The following is a 17,535-nucleotide window of genomic DNA, read 5'->3' as shown; positions in this document are numbered from 1 at the left end:
TATATATGTAATACACATATATATTATATGTGGCCGTTGCCAGTACCGCCTGACTGGCTCCCGTAGGATTTTCGAGCGAGATCGTTGCCAGTGCCCCTGGACTGGCTTGTGCGGGTGGCACAAAAAAGACACCATTTCGAGCGTGGCCGTTTTCGTGCGGGTGACACGTAAAAGCACCCACTACACTCTCTGAGTGGTTGGCGTTAGGAAGGGCATCCAGCTGTAGAAACTCTGCCAAATTAGATTGGAGCCTGGTGTTGCCATCCGGTTTCACCAGTCCTCAGTCAAATCGTCCAACCCATGCTAGCATGGAAAGCGGACGTTAAACGATGATGATGATGATGATGATGATGTATATGTAATACACATATATATTATATGTGTATGTAATACATACGTATATTATATATATATGTATATGTAATACATATATATTATGTATGAAGTCGCATGGATTAGTGGTTACTGCATTCGACTCATGATCGTAAGGCCGTGAGTTCAATTCCCATTGTGTCCTTGAGCAAGACACTTTATTTCACGTTGCTCCACTCCACTCAGCTGGCAAAAATGTATTTCAAAGGGCCAGCCTTGTCACACTCTGTGTCTCGCTGAATCTCCCTGAGAACTGCGTTAAGGGTACACGTGTCTGTGGAATGCTCAGTCACTTGAACATTAATTTCATGAGCAAGCTGTTCCGTTGATTGTATCAGCTGGGACCCTCGTCGTCATAACTGACGGAGTGCTCCTCTCATATATAGTATATATATGTATACGTAATACATATATATTATATATATATATATATATATATATATATATATATATGTAATACATGTATATTATATATATGTAATACATACATATATATATATATATATATATATATATATATATATATATATATATATATATATAGTATGCTCCGTTGGATGTGTAATGTCAATGTGAATACCCGTCAGAGTGTAAGTATCTTGAGAGAAAAGCTGAACATTAGAAGCATCAGTTGTGGCGTGCAAGAGAGACGATTGCGCTGGTATGGACATGTGGTGAGAATGGAGGAGGATAGCTGCGTGAAAAAGTGCCACATCCTAACAGTTGAGGGAACCCGTGGAAGAGGTAGGCCCAGGAAGACCTGGGCTGAGGTGGTGAGGCAAGACCTTCGTACATTGGGCCTCACCGAGGCGATGACTACTGACCGAGACCTTTGGAAATGTGCTGTGCGTGAGAAGACCCGGCAAGCCAAGTAAGATCGTTGCCAGTGCCCCTGGACTGGTTCTTGTGCGGGTGGCACATGAGATGCACCATTTTGAGCGTGGCCGTTGCCAGTACCGCCTGACTGGCTCCTGTAGGATTTTCGAGCGAGATCGTTGCCAGTGCCCCTGGACTGGCTTGTGCGGGTGGCACATAAAAGACACCATTTCGAGCGTGGCCGTTTTCATGCGGGTGACACGTAAAAGCACCCACTACACTCTCTGAGTGGTTGGCGTTAGGAAGGGCATCCAGCTGTAGAAACTCTGCCAAATCAGACTGGAGCCTGGTGTTGCCATCCGGTTTCACCAGTCCTCAGTCAAATCGTCCAACCCATGCTAGCATGGAAAGCGGACGTTAAACGATGATGATGATGATATATATATATATATATATATATATATACATATATATATATATATATATATATATATATATATATATATATATATATATATATATATATATATACATATATATATATATATATATATATATATATATATATATATATATATATATATTTGTAATACATATATGTATTATACTAGCAGCGAAGCCCGGTTTCACCTGGTCTGTTTGGATGATGTGGCTGTGATCTTTTTCGGTTAGGCATAATCTATAACAGTGTTTCTCAAACTTATCATTTCGGGTCCCCTGTTTCGATTGGAGCCTCCAGCTGTATGAAAATTTCTTCCCCCCCCCCCCCCGTCAGAAAACAGTGTCAGGAGTTGTGAAGAACAAATTTGTACATAGTCTGTTTCTGTGAGCTATTCTATTGGACCTCTGTCTAATCATAAAAACATTGATTTAATTATGAACATAGAAAGAAATTATACATTAATCCCTATTTTTGTAAGCAGTTGTATCCGTAAAAATTTTATTTGCAGAGAGCAGAAATTGAAAGAAGATATATGAAATGGATGGGTGTGTGTGTGTGTGCGTATTTGCGCATGTGTATGTGAGAGAGATAGAGTGAGTGAGTGGAGGTGTGTGTGGTGATGATTGACGTCTTTTAAGGTACACACACATACATAGAAAATGTGAGGTCATCATATAAAATTTTTACAATAGTTGATTTATGGAAAAGATTATGTTAAATTTTTGAAATGCAAATATATGAATGAAAATTAAGTTCAGACCTCTACATGGTAGCTAGACCTGGTAGAAATAGCAGCCAAATCTCCCTCAAAACACCCTACTGTCTTAATCCGACAATTCTGCCTATTATGTATTTTGAATGAGAAACTGTAACTAAAGATTAAGATTATTAACCCCGCAAGGAGCTGAAAGAAGAGAGACAGCATAGCGAAAGTTTTGGCTGACTGTCATCCTGTACTCCCCTTGTTGCTAGCGAAATGGTATATGCCAGCTGTGTGAGCAGCTGGTTGTTTTAATAGTGGAACAAAGAGGGGAATTCCATTTGAAAAAGTTTTAATCAATTTTCTCAGTAAGTACGGGGGCTAGGAAAACAATAGTAACTGCATTCCAATCTATGTACCCGTCTGCGTGTGTGCCATTTTTCACGCGAATCCACCCAGCTGTATGACTGTGAACCTCAAGACAAGAACTATACGGCCTTTATATTGCCGACTGTATTGGTGCGACCTCACTTTCCCGTGAACATCTAGACTCCTTCCTCTCTTTTGTCAAATCTTTCCATCCTGCCCTCCACTTCTGCACTGTCTCTGACACCTCTGTTTTACAGCCCTTACAGTGTTTGCAGAGCATTGAGCAGCAGTCATGATGTTGGCAATTTGATACCTGGTGCAAATCATCTAATATTCAGATGACTTCCAGTCCTCCATGTCAGCTAACTTTTTCTCAACTACAACTTTTAATCTTTATACTCACCAATGCCATTGGCTGTTCACTGATACATCAAGCTCTTCCTTAAAAAAAGAGACATAAAAGAAATTAAATTTAGCCCAAACACCTTGTATATATATTGGCTCATCCCATAAATAATGTGGGTTTTTTTCAAGTGCATGAACTAGAAGTTGAAGGGGGATGGGATAAATTACCTGCATCAACTTGCTATAAAAGCTGGTAACAATTTTACCATGTACTTAATCATAGTGCAAATTTTGAAGAGTGCAATTCAATTTTAACAGTTATTTTTTCAAAGCTATAATGGAAGTGACAAAAGAGCGTATCTGGCATATTTTGCTTTGTGAGTTCAATAAAGGCTGCACCATAATGGAAAGAGCGAGGAATATTAATGCAGTATATGGGGATCGGACAATAAGCATAAGCCAGTGTCAGCGGTGGTTCCAGAAATTCCGAGCCGGAAACTACAGCCTGGAAGACAAGTCTTGTCCTGGAAGATCTGTAGAGTTTAATGAAGACATCCTCCAAACCCTGGTGGAACAAAATCCCATCGTAACTGTTGAGGAACTAGCAGAAATGCTTGGATTTGGTCATTCAACCATTCATTGACACCTGTATGCCATTGGAAAATGACCATCTTTGATTTCAAGACGAAAAGTATTCTTCCATCAGCATCGGCCAAATTTAGTGAGGATGACATTCCAGAGGCTGGAGCAGTTTGAATGGGAAACAATGCCCCCACCCACCATATTCGCTGGACATCTCATTATCATTTGTTCCACAGTCTTCAAAATCATTTGGACAGAAAAAATATGAATTCTGTAGTTGAGGTCAAAACAGTACTGGAGAAGTATTTTTCATCATGGATAAGTGAATTTTGGAAGAGGGGCCTTGCAAGTCTACCAGATAGATGGAAGAGCATTGTAGAAAATGAAGGAGAGTATATTTTAGATTTAAAAAGAACCTTGTTTATTTTAATTTCGAAAATTAAAAGTATAAAAAAAACTACATTATTTATGGGATGACCCAATATATATATATACACACACACACACACACACACAGAAATACTTTGATTTAGTGATTATATTGGTTTAAATTTGAAATCGTTGAGTGAAATGCTAATTAAGAAATAATTTTATATACCAAATTTATATTGATACTTATGAGATTTCACATAAGTTATGTTTAAAAATATTAAATGAGGAGCATTTAATAAATAATATGAAATCAATCATTTACCCATAAAATGAAAGGAACATAGTTCTATTTTTTATATTCATGATTCAGTGAGTGTTGACATTTGTTTTCAGTTTGTGATCTGATGTTACTTTGCTGCTAGTATTTAGTACTTTGAAATTTGGATCTTGTGATTTGAAAATATCAGTCCCTTTTCGAATGGGAAAATGTTTTGTTGAACCCTTTAAGAGTGAAAGAATAAACAGGGGTTTCCATTGTTAGATCTTTTTTGGCTGTTTCATGATGTTCTTCCATTTGATTAAAGTTTTTGTGAGTACTTGTTTGTATAACTGAAATAAATCATGTCATTCCAAGAAACATCAATGTGTATTTGATTAGAATTGTCAAAGATTACTTCTGTTTAATTTTGAACCATCCTTACTGCATTTTCACTTGAATTTGTCTGAGAATCCTTTTAGCTTTACTTGACCTAGAATGTTGGATGATTCTCAAAATAATTTTATTTTTGGGTCTCTTCTCTTATCAATAGTTATTTATTAGCTGATCAAATGTGTGCCGAAAATAATGTTTTAAACATTTCAATAATACCTTAGTTCCTTTGTTTGCAAAAGTGATGTATTTAGCAGCATAAATATTAATCTAACATTTAAAGACTGATGTTGTAGAAATTGTGGGTAATAGGATGTATTGTGTACAGCCATAAGTACATGAAATAGATTCTTTTTGTCTTCACAATATTTTTTCCCTTCAGGCACAAAGTGATGCAAAAACAATCTTCATACTATTTAGCAGTAATAAGCATCGTTTAAATCTTTCAATATAGCTGGAAGTGTAGTTTTTTTATGAAACCTCTTAAACACTTTAGCATTTTTAGTGTGCTGCACATGCTTGGGTCTTAAAACTTTGTCTCTAGTCACATGGATTCCAAACAATAATGCTAATTGATGTTCCTTTTGTAATGTGATTTCTTGCTAATATACTCTTCCAAAATATGTGCTTTTTGCCAATATTAACAATTTGTGAAAATGTGTAATAATTGTTTCGGGAAGAAATTTACTGCATGAAGACTGGCACTTGCAGCTTCTCTTTGCACTTTTCATTGTGCCAACCAGCTCACTTATTTCATATCTACAAAATAAAATGTTGCTTGGACTAGATGCTTTCCTTGATCATGTTCTTCCTATATTTAAGTGTCTTAAGAATAGATGAAGCTTTGCACAAGAAAGAGTTTGTGTAATAAGCCTCTTGTTTAAGCATTGTGTTTAGTTATTTCATGTCGATAAATGTGAAAGAAAGGCTGGCCTATATTATGTATTCATGGACATTACTAAGACTGCAAAATATTTTTTTTGCATTCATGAACATTCTAGATAAGTCTTGTATGGTGTCAAATTTAATCTCACTGTGTGGCAACTTAGGCAAGTATCTTTTGGAGGAAAACTAAAAGGTCATTGTGTGTGTATGTGCATCTGTCTGTGTTGCTCCAGAAAATCTGTCAGCTATGGGTGGTGATGTTGCAAACATTTCCCCTGTCAGTGGTTCATCTGCTGGCTTTGTGCCTTTTGAAGACTTGTGGCATAAAATATCCCTTGAATGAAAATTGGGTAAGGGTTAGTAACAGGAAAGACATATAGTTGTAAATGTCTTGATAATATATTCATTCAATCCATGCAAAAGTAGAAAAATGGACAAAAAAACAAACAAGTGAATGAAAAATATCTATGTGTATAGATACACACATGTGCGTAACAAATTATACATATGTGTATACCTATACACAGATATATATTTATATCTATATACATCTGCATCTACATACATATATATGTATATACATTTATTTAAATATTTGCATGTATAAAAGTACATGAATGTGTATATACTAGTGTGCATGCTTGTATACACACACATGCCTGTAAATATATATATATATATATATATATATATATATGCATGTATCTAAGTTCATGTATATATACATGTGTGCATGCTTGTATACACACACACATGCCTGTAAATATATATATACGTATATATCTATATACATGTATGCATATGTATATATGTTTGCATGCATGTACATGCACTTATGTATGGAAACATTTGTACTCCTTTTGTTGATGTTGCTAAATATTACAAGTTTTGACAATGTAGGCCAATAATATATATATATATGTGTATATATATATATATATATATATATATATATATATTATATATATATATACATACACACACACACACTTACACCTATGTTTGTGTGTATATATATGCAAACGTATATATGTATATATATATATATATATATATGTACATATATATGTACATGTATATATGTATGTGTACATGTATAGTATTTGTATGGGTTTATGTATGTATATATATATGTATATGTATATATATATATGTATGTGTATATACATGTATGTGTATATGTATATACATGTATGTGTATATGTATATACATGTGTGTGTGTATGTATATACATGTATGTGTATATATATGTGTGTATGTATATGTATATATGAAGAAATACCTGTGTGTGTATATATATATCTGAGTATATGTGTGTATATGCATACATGTATGTTTATATGTATGCATGTACACATATATATATATATATGTACATGTATACATATGTGTGCGTATATATATATATATGTGTGTATATTTGTATGTATTTGTGTGTGTGAATATATATATATGTATATATGTATTTGTGTAAATCTATATATGTAATGTGTATGTAGAAACATTTGTATAATTTCTATATGTATGTAACGTATGTGTAAGCATATTTGTATAAATTTTTATATGTATGTATGCATGTATGTAATGTATATGTATATATGTGTGTATCTATGTAACATACATGTATATGTATTTGTAATAATTTATGTTTATATGTATGTATATAATGTATATCTATATATATGTGAATGTATGTATGTATATATATATATATATATATATATATATATATGAATGTATATGTATATATATATATATGAATGTATATGTATATATATATATATGAATGTATATGTATATATATATATATGAATGTATATGTATATATATATATATGAATGTATATGTATATATATATATATGAATGTATATGTATATATATATATATGAATGTATATGTATATATATATATATGAATGTATATGTATATATATATATATATATATATATGAATGTATATGTATATATATATATATGAATGTATATGTATATATATATATATGAATGTATATGTATATATATATATATGAATGTATATGTATATATATATATATGAATGTATATGTATATATATATATATGAATGTATATGTATATATATATATATGAATGTATATGTATATATATATATATGAATGTATATGTATATATATATATATGAATGTATATGTATATATATATATGAATGTATATGTATATATATATATGAATGTATATGTATATATATATATGTGAATGTATATGTATATATATATATGTGTGTGTGAATGTATGAATGTGTGTGTGTATGTATATATGTATGTGTATTAATATATGTATATGCATATGTATGATATACATGCGTACATGTATATATATACACATATAAATGTGCACATATGTGTGCATGTATGGATATGCATACATATATTTATATAAAATCATAAGTGTATTTTATGCAATATATTTAAATACATTTTGTGAGTGTTGAAACCATGAACATACGCAGTGGTTTAGTTATGATGTAATTTGTCATGATAAACTGAACACTTTTTACCCTGTATGTGTGTATGCATGATTATAGAGGTGTTATGGTATCTGTAATGTTATATCTAATGCATACAATGTGTATAAAAACATGTGCATATATGTGTGTTTAGTGTATACATGCATAGCATCCATATATTGACATACATTATATTCAAATCTACATATATATATCAATTTCATGATCACTGCTCAGCAATCAGTATGGTGCTCTATATTATTTTTGTATTTCTCCCCACTCTACCATCGTTTTTCTTACACTCCAGTTCTCCATGAGTTATCTTCTCTTTATTGCCCTGCTGTAACTGTAATCTATATTTTTTTTCTGTTATATCATGGACAACACAATTGAGTTTTCTCTGTAAGTGGTCCAGTTTTTATTAATTGTAATTGTTTCCTTTTCAATTTTTTTTTTTATATGCCCACAAAATACATAAAGCTAATGTTTTTGCTTATGTTGATTAATCTGTTTCCCTAAAATTTCCCATTTTGGTTTGATGCTTAGTTCTAGTCAAATGTAAAACCTAGTTATTTATAAAACCTTATTGCTATCAACCAATCTGCTCGCCGTCCATTACTTTCCCCCTCATTGTCATCTCCTGTTTGGGTGTGCCAAAACTTGTCATTTTTTTCTTTTCTCCCCCTTTACTTCCAAATTTATAGCATGTCATGTCACTCATTAAAATATATTTATGTAATGTAATTTTTTAGATTGCTTCCCTTCTTTGTTTTATTGTGCAATAATTCTCCTTTATTCTCAAAACTTAGGTTAAAAATACATTCTGTTCGCCTCTAATGTTTTCAGACTTTTTCCAGTGAGCTTAATTCTAAATATTCATATTTGAAATAGATCAGCTCTCTTATTATTTATTTATTTTTTTAAACAGTAAATCAAAATTTTGTTCTGACTCTTTTACCAAATGTAGCTAATTCTACTGTTCCTGAAGCTTTCTAATTTTTTATTTCTAACTTTGTTATAAAATTAGGTAAACAACTTGACAAAATGAACACTTGTATCATTCATTAGTATGAGGGGGTTTATTTTACCTATCAGTATGTTTTTGATATTGAATAGTTTAGATTTAATTTCTTGATGGAGCAAGAATCCTCAGTCAATGTAGAATTGCTGAGAATAGATATTTTGAAGATCTAAAATATGGGTAAAAATGTGTGGCCTACTCGTTAAGATGTTGCACTCATGATCATAAGATTGTGGTTTTGATTCCCAGGTTGGTGGTGCATTGTGTTAACTTCATGTTGCTTTAATCCACTTAGCTGTAAATGGGTAACACTGCAATGGACTGCTGTTCTGTTCATGGGGAATGCTGGCCTGTTTACCTAGCCAGTGGGCTGGAATCATTCAAAAGTTACAATAATGCAAGGAAGTGCATTTTGACCAGCAGTGTATAACAACAACTGCTTGATGCAGTGAAAGTACTGGACTTCACCATTTTGGACTGTTTTAACATTTTTCTGTTAATAGTATGAATATATTCAAATATAAAATAACCATTAAGCAATTTCATTGGGAATTGTTACTGTTTTACCATAGACCGTACCAAAAGCATCAATTATAGTTATTCCCTTGAGTCATGGTTTTACATGACAGATGCACAAATCTAAGCAACTTGTAAATTTTCTTTAATTTTCTAGAGTACTTCAGATAGGTTGGTAATGAAAGGGTTAACTGCTCCTTCAACACTGTTATTTGGATAATGTCTAAAATTTCTTCCATCCAATGATACACACCTTTGGATAAGTTTTACTTTCAAACTCAGTTTTACTTGCTCTTCGTGGTCTTTTATTTATGAAGTTGATTTCACAAATATATGGGTTAATATTCTACTTAGGTTGGAAACATACCCATAGAGATGCATATTGTTCTAAAATGCTTTCTTTTAGTAATTTCATCTTTGTAAACATCAGCACTTTAGTTCAAGTCTCTTTTGTGTCTAACCTTACTGTCACTCAAGCACATTTATAATTAGCTGTGGTTTATGTTAGACCATTACTGTTTTTTTTATTGATATGTAATAAAAAAAAAAATTACTTTTCCACATATAAGGTTACAATCTGTTTGGTACAAAAAAGGAGTCAGATTTTTTTTTTTTTTTGTTAAACAAACCACCTTTACATCTAATTTATCGCTCACATTTTTTATAATCTCTGTATTTATCTACCCTACCCACTCCACCCTTTTTTGTTCACACTAAATCTTCCCATGTTACTTGAACCCGCTTCTTTTGAACATTCATGAAAAACCAATGCATAAGAGCACAATTGATTTGATACATGTCAGCTACAATTTTGGTACACATCTTTTATGATTGTATATAATGAATCACAATATGATGTTGAGTTATATTAATGTTGTGACATGTCATTTTTTTAAACCTGGATTACACAATTTATTCCAACTTTTGGTAGAGTTGGTAAAATGAAGTAAAGTTTTTTTAAATTTTTATTTTAACATCCTATCCTTCACATCTGGTTTTGAGAACATAACCTCTTAATTACATTTCTGTTTCTCACTTAATGAGTGGTAAAGGTTGAAACTAATCTTTTGGGTTATTATTTATATTCTTTGGTCAATATATTCTCTGCAAGTCTTCAGGTGCAATATTCTATGTAAATATTTCCTTTGGATAGGACTAAACACCTAAACCTTTATTACAACTTACAGAGTTCAACATTGGGAAGAAATGAGACTATAATGATTAAAATATGGTGGTGGGATCATTAAAAACCCACAAAAGATGAAGTTAATATTCTGTGCAGTCTAAAAACTACTTGGAGATCTCTCTTCATCCCTTTCATAATGAAATGATAAACCAAAGGTGAGCAAAAGTAATTGCATGCATGTGTGTATGTATGTTTGTGTGTGTGTATGTGTTCACAATCTAACCTACTAACTGGCAAATATGAGGTCAGATGACCAACTTAGCTTCCACACAATCTATTCTTGTGGTTGAATATCAAGTTTTTGGGGAGCAGATAATTTCTGCCATTGAAATTTTCCTAATAGCGGCAGGTATCTGTCATGTGCTGCATACCTTTCTGAGACTATTCAATAATTACTTGACATTCAAACCAATTCAGTCCACTGGCAACTCTGTGAAAGTTGCAGATACAGCAGCACACTTTTTTTTTTATTATTATCTTTCCATCAACTTTTGCTTCTCTGGCTTTTGGTGGAAAACGATTTTTTCTTAATTTTTTCATTATTATCGTAGTGTCAATAACGATATTTCATTATTTTATCAAATGTATAAATGTCAGATATACATTTTATCAAATGTATAAATGTAAGATATACTATTTAATTGTAGATTTTCTTAGTTCTTTGTCGATGTCTACAGTATGAGTTTCTGGTATTTTTCTATGCTTCAGTCATTTTTGGAGCATGGTTTGATTGTAAATATTGAAGGAAAATAAAAAAACAATTTGTTTGGTATTTAGAAGCACTTGAGAATAGAATTTGGTATTTTCTATTCAATCACCAAATAATTTTGTGGAGCAATCAATTACTTTAAGAATTGTATCAGTATTGAAATAGGTGGGGGTTGCAAATTTCCACAGAATTGTAAGATAACAGGAGTTTTATTTAGTGCCATCTGGTATGTATATATATATTTTATATATGCCATGATGCAAGTTATTTTGGTCTGTGCTGTCAGAAACTAATTCAAACAGTTTTGAATATTCTTGAATAGCTAGACATTTTCTGCTGTATATTGCTTTTAAGTACATGGAGTTGGTATTTGAGAGTTGCTGCATAAAAGCGATGCTTCAAATATTGTGGACACTTTTTGAAGACTGTTACTTCAGTCTTTTTTTTCTCTCTCTTGCATGTCTTGTATATATTAGTTGTGTGGACTTTTCAAGTTGGTTGCTGTGTTATATACACATTCTATTCCAATTGTCTCTTTAATCAGGTTGTTATATCATCTTTCTTCTGTCTACATTATTATTGTGTTGGGAACTTGATTTCATTTCTATCCTATTTTGGATCTCTTCTTCTCTTATATTCCACTAGTATATCTGCTCTAAAGTAACTAGACGGTTACACTGCTCTGTCAATTTAATTAATATTTTTTAATCCATCTCTACTTCATAAAAGACAATGAAATTATTGTATGTCTGACACCCCTCAACAAACTCTCAGGTTTGCTACATACATATATCAATACACTAACATTCATATGCACACACAACACACAGACATATATAACATAGTATTTCCCTGATTTTTACATCTTATACTTTTCAAGGGGATATGTGATCTTGGTTGATCTACATCAAACCAATGTTTTGTTCTTTTATTTTTTAAAGATTTTATGAATGGATGACATATTTTTTCTGAATTTTTGAAGTCTTAACAGCATACCTGTATAAAAGGGTGTTGGGTGAATTTCTTTCAGATTTATTTTTCAGGCTTTTTAACATGGTAATTTGCCCTAACTCTAAGATGCTGTTCAATCACAAACTCAAATATCAACTTATCATGCAAAATGCAATTTGTTCCTTTCTTGATGTTTTTTAAAATTATTTTTTTATCCCAATGAGTCCTAGTTATCTTAGTTGATGTACTTATTTGAACATCTCTTTATATACTTGTAAAGAAAAACAAAAATAAAAATACCAGATGAACTGGTTGAAAGAAAAGAAAATGCCCCACTCGTCAAAAACATTTTCCAAAATATCTTTGTTCTTAAAATTTTAAAGTTATACAATATATTTTAAAGACATTATATTGAAAATAAAATTAAATTAAAATTTCCTTTCCTTCTGCAATATTTTCTGGCTCTTGAAATTAGAAGTTTATTTTTGTGAACTGTTGGAAGGCCAACTTAATGGTCTAGATAGAGGATTCAACAACTAGCTATCAATACCACATCTTGTGCTACAAGTTTGTCATCCAGAATTGTTGAGAGACCCCAGTAGCCAATATTAGGGTATGAACCTACTAGTGGTGTTGTTTGAAAGGTTAAGGTGTTACAAGCCAATGATGTAAAAGATAGACTAGTTGACAAATTCTTTTAGCTTCCATAATTGTTACTAAGCCAAAACCTTTAACAGCTGTTTCCCAATTGTATTTTCTGCTCAAGAGATGCCATCTTGATTATTTCGGTCTAACACTTTCAGCTATACTAGGTATAATTTAAAGAACAGTTCTGTATCTGTTTATGTTATGACTTCATTACTTAAACAGCTTTCACACTTCTGCTATGTACATTTATAAATTGTGTCCATATGTGTGTGTGAGTGTGTGTCTAGGTGTAATAAGCTCTTTATAGATATTTCCAAAACTCTGCATGGTAACAACTCTCTACACCACCTTTTGGAGTAGTGTTTTTCTTTGCTACTTTTGTGCAGAACTATTTTTCTAAACAGGCTGTTTATGTGGGCTAAGAATTGCACTTTATAATCACATGCTTTTTGTTGGATCCCACTGTGTGGCACTCTGGGCAAGTGTCTTCTACAACAGCCTCTGGTCAACCAGTTAACTTTGTGAGTGGAATTTCCTAGATGGAAACTGTTTAGAAGCCCATCGTGTGTGTGTGTATATATAGTATGTGTGTAAGAGTTCATGGTTTAAAACCAGTGTAGTTTATGTTAGATCCCTTTATGTGTCCCCTAACATAGCAGTTCAGCAAACAGAAATTAATAAATAAGTACCATACTATAAAATACTTGTGGTTGAGTGAATCCTTGAAGGCAGTATGGCCACAGTCCAATGAATGAAAGTTAAAGAATAAAAGAATTAGATAACTTAGCTAAACACACACACACAGAATAATGGGTCACAGCTTTATTACTTATTGCCCAGTTTTAGTGCCAACTACAGAATTGTTCTTTTCTTTATTGTTTTGGTTAATCTTGTTGACAATTTCTTGATGGATATGATTTTGTAAAATAAAATTTTCAAGCTGTTATGTCTTTTTCTTTTTCCTCATTGAAAAAAAAAAAAAGCAACAAAAATGTTCAACTTGCTATCATGAAATGCTTCCTTTCTGTTAAGGGTCAATTGCTCAATCAATCTCATCTCTTTACTCACAAAAATAATAGATTTGCTATCAACAAGAAATTTGTCCTTGTGCTGTCATGAAATACGAGATTTTACTAAAGATTTTGATTTAAATATGACTTGTGGCTGAAAAGCTTGCTTCCCAACCTATTTGGTTTTGGGTTCACTCCCACTGTACAGCACTTTGGGCACATTTCTACTATAGGTAACTTAAACTGGAGGCACATAACCTTTCTACAACTAGAAGGAAAACAGCATGGTCAGTTAATTTTGTAAACAAAAATTCCAGAACAAAATTCTACTGGCAGAACCTTGGACAAGGCAGAATTATCCTCATTAGACTGCTTCCAGTTATGTCCATGGTGGAGGCACAATGGCCCAGTGGTTAAGGCAGCGGACTCAGGGTCATACGATCGCGGTTTCGATTCCCGAACCGGGCGTTGTGAGTGTTTATTGAGCAAAAACACCTAAAGCTCCACAAGGCCCCGGCAGGGTATGGTGATGAACCCTGCTGTACTCTTTCACCACAACTTTCTCTCACTCTTACTTGTTTCTGTTGTGCCTGTAATTCTAAGGGTCAGCCTTGTCACACTGTGTCATGCTGAATATCCCTGAGAACTATGTTAAGTGTACACGTGTCTGTGGAGTGCTCAGCCACTTGCACGTTAATTTCACGAGCAGGCTGTTCCGTTGATCGGATCAACTGGAACCCTCGACGTCGTAAGCGATGGAGTGCCAACAACAACAATGTCCATGACCTCTGCTTGTAGCATTTTCCTAGTTGGCAAATGGAGAATTCCATGTTTTTAACATGAATTTTCTCTCATGAGGACACTGACTAAACATTTCTTTTCTGAAGGTCTCCAGGTTAAGTGAGTTTTTCAGGTTTCTTGTTCTTTTGACCTGGCAAAGCTTGTTGTTTACTCCTGTTCAGGTACAGTTGGGGTTCTAGGAGTCTCCATTTAATTATGTATGGTGTACCTTTGTCTTTTAAACACCATATGTAGCTGCCCAGGGAATTGATGTCACATCTCTCTGGTATTCTAAAGGAATGCTTGATGATGCCTGTAAAACCGACATATTCCTGTATCTGTGCCCTTGTGCTGATGGTGTTACGGCTGCTGTTGTTGCATATGTGTGTGTATATACATACACATGCATCCTACTAAGGGCCATAAACCAAAGTACCAGCCAGACCTATGGTGGTGGAACAGTGAAGGAGACAATGACATAAAAGCAAAGAAACAGGCCTGGAAGGACTAGAAGAATTGGGTAGCAGAGAAACATATTTAGCTAGAAGAAAAACATATATTTAGCTGGGGGGAGAAACAGAAAGGAAGAAATTTGCTAATGTTATGTGGCATGAGATGTTCTTAATTGCATGACAGTGTGTCAGAAAAAATCATGTAGGAGAGAAGTGTGTTTGGATGGATAATAATACACTTGCACATAGTGACTCTGAAACGAAGATCCATGGATGTGCCACTATGAAAGGCTGCCAATGTTGAAAATGTATAGGAAAAGGAGAGTTTTCCTAATGTGGATCCAAAGAGGGACCAGTTACCAGCTGCATGGTAGAATAGAAACTTAAGGATATGAAAATAAAGAAAGCCCCTGGCCCATGAAGAATTACTGCTGAGTGCTTAAAATATCTGGTGGAGTTTGATACGCCTTAGTCACCTGTATGGTGGAGGCGCAATGGCCCAGTGGTTAGGGCAGTGAACTCGCGGTCATAGGATCACGGTTTCGATTCCCAGACCGGGCATTGTGAGTGTTTATTGAGCGAAAACACATAGTTCCATGAGGCTCCGGCAGGGGATGGTGGTGAACCCTGCTGTACTCTTTCACCACAACTTTCTCTCACTCTTACTTCCTGTTTCTGTTGTACCTGTATTTCAAAGGGCCAGCCTTGTCACACTGTGTCACGCTGAATATCCCCGAGAACTACGTTAAGGGTACACATGTCTGTGGAGTGCTCAGCCACTTGCACGTTAATTTCACGAGCAGGCTGTTCCGTTGATCGGATCAACTGGAACCCTCAACGTCGTAAGCGACGGAGTGCCAACAACAACAGTCACCTGTATGATTAATTAGGTCATGTAGGAAGGGGGTCTAAAGTAGAATTAGAGAAGAAATTTCAAGTGTGGAAGCAAGGTCTGGAATCAAAGGCCCTTAGAGTTAATTTAGCAAAGATCAAAGTACTAGTCAGCAGGAAAGCAGACAAATTACTAATCTTTTCAAGGAAATAACTCTACTTGATATGTAAGAAAGGTGTCGGTAGAAATTCTATTGAATGTACCCATTGCAAGCTACGGGCACATAAGAGTTGCAGCGGAATCACAGGAAGGTTAACAAAGAAAGTGGGCTGTGAATGCTGAGGAAATGTGAAAGCTTGAAAGAAATGGCTGTGCAACAAAGTGTTAATGTATTGAGAGAAAAATTTGGTATAGAGTTATCAGATGTAATATGCAAGGGAGAAGACTGCACTATTGGGTTGTCCGGAAAGTTTGTGCCGATTTATAGTAGCTTACCTTTCGACTTATTTGACATGAAACCACCTCAGTTCTGGGAAGAGGGTATTTTCAAGTTAAAGTAAAGATGGAGACGCATTGTGGAGCAAAATGGTTCATATTTGGTTGATTAAAAATGTAATGGCAAGTATTTATTGACCTTTTTCTTTCCTTTAAAAATCGGCACGTACTTTCCAGACAACCCAATAGTATGGTCATATGATGTATACAAATGAAGATAGTTACATAAGAAGTGCTGATCTCTAAATGTGGAAGAGGAAGATCCAGGAAGGCACGGGATGAAGTGATGAAAAATGATCCAAAGAATCCGAGTCTTCCAGAGATGATAAAGGACCAAGATGACTGGTAATTTGCTATGCTTGAGAAGACCTGTCCAGCTCAGTAAAATTGAGGCCATAAAGGCACGTCCCCACCCCTACTTGTGCTCACCAGTTGCTGTACCTACATCCCCTCTATCTCCCAATCACCCCTGTTAGATTTCTTCCCCACATATCCTCCTAAAACCCCCTTCCTCTATTTCTGTTCACTCACTACATTCCTTCCCCTCCACCTCTCGCTTTGTAATCTTGCAAACTTACCCAACAATACACCCTATCCAATCCTTGGTCCCCCTTCAGTTATATATATACTTCCTTTAACTTGAGTGTACTCCTCATCTCTTGTCTCTTTCCTACTGCTCCTATCTCATTACCTTCTGGTATCTTGAGAAGCTCTGGCATCTTGTCACCTCCATCTCTATCATCTTTCCAGTTACCCACTGTTATGATTATTTTCACCATTAATTGAAAGATACAGCTAATGTATTTCATACAATATAATTAGAAAAAAGTTAAACTGTGTCAAAAATGAGCCAATGAGGGATGATTTGTGTGCTCACTCAATCTATTAAAAATCCTTCTCAACTTGCACACTGCCATC

This window comes from Octopus bimaculoides, chromosome 1 (assembly GCF_046866305.1).
Source record: "Octopus bimaculoides isolate indiv1 chromosome 1, ASM4686630v1, whole genome shotgun sequence".
In the NCBI taxonomy this organism is placed as follows: domain Eukaryota; kingdom Metazoa; phylum Mollusca; class Cephalopoda; order Octopoda; family Octopodidae; genus Octopus; species Octopus bimaculoides.
The sequence above is the reverse complement of the archived record's forward strand: the minus strand, read 5'-3'. Positions refer to the sequence as shown.